This window comes from Petaurus breviceps, unplaced genomic scaffold, assembly GCF_028583685.1.
Source record: "Petaurus breviceps papuanus isolate PSGF00001 unplaced genomic scaffold, PetGlider_PUasm1.0 173, whole genome shotgun sequence".
Classification (NCBI taxonomy): domain Eukaryota; kingdom Metazoa; phylum Chordata; class Mammalia; order Diprotodontia; family Petauridae; genus Petaurus; species Petaurus breviceps.
In genome coordinates this window covers 32,563,604-32,567,775 of record NW_027185759.1, presented here as the reverse complement: position 1 = coordinate 32,567,775, position 4,172 = coordinate 32,563,604, and the positions used below count along the sequence as shown (strand labels likewise).

Sequence of the window (4,172 nt, the reverse complement as noted above, 5' to 3'; positions counted from 1 at the left end):
GTGTGTGTGTGTGTGTGTGTGTGTGTGTGTGTGTGTGTGTGTGTGTGTGCATGTTTCAGGAGACTGTAACTCTCAGGAAGTTGAGCGACCTGCCTAAGGTCACACAGGTAGTAAGCATCAGGTGGGGCTTGAGCCCAGGTCCCACATTCCAAATCCTTGTTCTTTCTGTGACACCCATCTAGGACCCAAGACCTTGAAATGCAAATCAGTCAGTCAGGAGGATTCTTCCAGGACCTGCTGTGTATCTGGTACTGTGCTAGGGATAAAAAGACAAAGGAAATGAGAGCGTGTGCATTTTTGGAGGCAGCAACATGTGTGCATGTAAGTATATACAAAAAAATCTACTGAGTACATTCCAGGCAATTGAGGGTCATAGCAGACTTGGGCATCAGGAAAGAGTTCATTAGTTACTTGGTGCTTGAGCTGAGCTTTAAAGGAAGGGCTTAATGGGAGAGCAAGTACATGGCCAGCCATGACACAAGGGAGGGGCTGGTTCAGTCCATAAATCAACAAACAGAGGTCAAAGAAGATCAGGAAGGGAAAGAATTCATTGGGCTCTGTAGGAATGAGTTCTTTAGTGACCTCTGGAAGAGAGTGACTTTGAATAATCTGGAAGGGGCAGAAGCTAGACTGCCCATGCTTGAGGGAGTGTGGCAGGGATTGCTGGAGTCAGTTCATGTAGTCTCAGGAGACCTGGTTATTAAATTTACAGCCGAAAGTCCACAAACTACCAATCAGGGATTAATTAGTTCTTTTACTTTTCTAGATTTAAGAAATGGGTGGGGGGTGGCTAGGTGACTAGGTGGTACAGTGAATAGAGCACCAGCCCTCGAGGCAGGAGGACTTGAGTTCAAATCTGGCCTCAGACACTTGACACACTTATTAGCCATGTGACTTTGGATAAGTCACAACCCCAATTGCCCTCGGGGAAAAATGGGCAGAGGAAATATCAATAATGGAAATTAAACTAAAACTGTCTTTTGGGAACAAGGTGTTTTTTTGGAGAGCCAGTTGTTAAACATGTACCAGTCCCTTGCTGGATGAATTGCTGCTGTGGAAATTAAAGCAGGAGGCATCCATGACTCTGTCTAGAAGTTTGACTGTGCAGGAAAGAGAGGACAAAAACTTGAAGGGGGTAATATTCAGTAGGTGGTGCAGTAAATAGAATGCCAGGCCTGAAGTCAAGAAGACTCATCTTCCCAAATTCAAATCTGACTTTAGACACTTACTATCTGGGCACATCACTTAACACTGTTTGCCTCAGTTTCCTCATCTGTAAAATGAGCTGGAGAAGAAAATGGCAAACCACTCCAGTATCTTTGCCAAGGAAACCCCAAATGGGGTCACAAAAAGTCCGACAGGACTGAACAACAAAACTTATTAAATGGTTAGTTTACAGAATGATAAGGTCATAGATTTGGAGCTGGAGAGTACCTTGCAAATGTCAACTGGATGGAAATGGCCTCTAACCTGTGCCAAACAGAGCAGGCTAGAGACAGGAGAGTCAGTAATCCAATAGAAGTTTAATTTCGAAGTGAGTGAAATGGCTTATAAGAAAGGAGGGATTTAGACATATGAGCCAGAACCCTGCCCCAGTGTGGGTGCCTGTGTGTGTGCTTGTGTGTATGTGTGTGTGCATGTGTGTTTGTGTGTATGCTTGTGTGTATGCGTGTGTGTATGTGTGTGTGCTTTGTGTGTATGCGTGTGTATATGTGTGTGCGCGTGTGTGTGCTTGTGTGTATGTGTGTGCTTTGTGTGTATGCGTGTGTATATGTGTGTGTGCGTGCGTGTGCTTGTGTGTATGTGTGTGCGCTTTGTGTGTATGCATGTGTATGTGTGTGTGTGTGTACCCTCTTCAGTGTAGGCAGATTTCACTATTTATACCTATGGCTACATAATGACTTGTAGCCCTGACATGGTGGGATAACAGCAACAGCGTGGCAAGTGTGATTCATGGCCTGACTTCCTGACCAGAATATGGATACAGCAAGTGCTTATCTGTGCTCAGAGAACACCTGCTTCTGGGCAAAGCAACATAACCATTACATGAAACAATTCTGGGATTTTGCTGTGCCTGAGATATCCAGAGGGTGAGAACAAAAGATGTCATGTCAAACTCAGGGCACAGTCTGCTTGCTGGAAAACAGTGTTTCCTAATATCTTGATGTAGATTATCTAGTCTAACCCCCTTCATTTTACAGATGATAAAAGGCTAAGTAACTTACCCACTGTCATTCTAGTAGTGAATAGGGAAGCCAGAATTTAAAAACAGATCTCTGACTTCGAATCTGGAACACTTGCCATTAAAGTATACCATCTTCCTTGGGACAGGCACCACATGAAGTCACATTTTCAATAATATATGTGCCTTGATTTCCCTGGTCTAGGTCTTCCCTCCATTGCTGAAGATGACTTTGATTCTTCTGTGACTTATTGTTGGCAATCTGTAAGGGCTCCCAGCATTGGCCAAGTGATGCACTGTATGTCTGTCATGTGAGGTCCAAGCTGGCTAAGTTGGGAGAGGCCACAATAATTTTTTTTTCCAGGCAGTCAAGGTTAAGTGACTTGCCCAGGGTCACACAATTAGCAAGATTTGAACTCAGATCCTCCTGACTTCAGAGCTGGTGCTCTATCCACTCTATCACCTATCTTTGCCTACTACTCCTGAAGACCATCTGTGAAGGGTTAGTGGGTTTGTGAGCCAACTCACTTCATTGGAGACTGAGGCCACATTAGGAAATCACAAATCTTTGGCAGAGAGACATAATCTGTTTTACAGGGTTATATTATAGAGCTAGGGAACATTTAATATCACTACATGCCACATTGCTGCACCCCCCCCCAGTTTTAAAAATGAAAGAACTAAAGCCCAGAGAGGGTGACTTGCTCTTTATTACACCGATGCTAAGTATCTGAGATGCTTTCTTACATCTCACCAAATACATGGCTGGCAGGTGGGAAGGGCAGAAGATGCTTTTTTCCTCAGAATCTCCTCTCTCTAGGCAAGACCCATAACTACACCCCCTGGGGAAGAACAGTAAGATTAGGAGATGCCTAAGGTCACTTCCCTAGAAAACCTACTTCCAACTCTCCTCCACTGCAGAGTCTACCTCACCCACTTGGGGCTAGGTATGGTGTTTTGTGTTTTAGGTAAGCTATGAAAATATAAAACAATAAAATCTCTTTTGTTCAGCTCAAGCCCTTAGGTGGGAAGGTAGTAGCAGTTAGAAAATCTAGCTCTCATTCTCTCTCTCTCTCTTTTTTTTGTTTTTTGGAGGGCAACTGGGGTTAAGTGACTTGCCCAAGGTCATAAGGCTAGATTTTGTGTTAAGTGTCTGAGTCCAAATTTGAACTCAGGTTCTCTTGACTCCAGGGCTGGTGCTCTATTCACTGCGCCACTTAGCCACCAGTCTAGCTCTCATTCTCGTTCATCCTGTCTCTCTGTCTCTGTCTCTGTCTCTGTCTCTGTCTCTGTCTCTCTCTCTCTGTGTCTCTGTGTCTCTCTGTCTCTGTCTCTCTGTCCCTCTCTGTCTCTCTCTGTCTCTCTGTCTGTCTGTCTGTCTGTCTGTCTGTCTCTCTCTCTCTCTCTCACACACACACACACACACACACCTGCAGTTTAAAATCTCCATCTCTCCCCAGTGTATATTATTATCTCTGGTCTCTCTTGTGCCTAGATTCCCTTAAGATCTCCTATAAATCAGTAATGCAATGGAGGACCATGTTATCATAGAGAAACACGTTTCTTTTAAAACAAATGTTGAAACAAAACCCAACAGTCTTGGGAAGCAGGAGTTGCAGACAGGGCTCAGCACTCTTCTGGAACAGCTCCAGAGTGAGCCTGAAGACAAGGCCAGGGAAGTAAGGAGTCCTGGGCTCTCTCCTCAGCAGAGCACACAGCTGCATTTACTGCCCATTTACCATGTGACCTGCAGCTCCGGGTGAACTGTAGTTTTTGCCCTGGGCTCTTGGCATCCTCTCCCCCCAGGTCACTCGAAGCTGCTTTGGCAGTGGTGGCCTGGTCCCTGTTTCCTTATGGCCCATTTCCCATTCTTTCTCTCATTGTTACCTTTCTAGGGACTTTTTCTCCTTCTTCCTTCCTCCTCCTTTGGAATGAAGAGATGGTTGGTTCTGTGGGACCTCTAGTAGGTAGATATTGGGGACTACTGTCC

At 45.0% G+C, this 4,172-nt stretch overlaps 1 protein-coding gene across 3 annotated transcripts in view; it reads left to right on the top strand.

Moving 5' to 3' along the window:
- Positions 1-4,172, top strand: part of PLD1 (phospholipase D1) — a 283,345-nt gene that overhangs the window by 837 nt on the left and 278,336 nt on the right. For 2 of the 3 annotated variants that reach the window (XM_069083586.1, XM_069083587.1), the window contains exon 2: positions 183-321. The exons of the other annotated variant lie outside the window; for it this stretch is intronic. The gene's annotated coding sequence lies outside the window, so the exon portion shown is untranslated. The remainder of the gene's footprint in view (positions 1-182; positions 322-4,172) is intronic. 3 annotated transcript variants of the gene reach the window in all.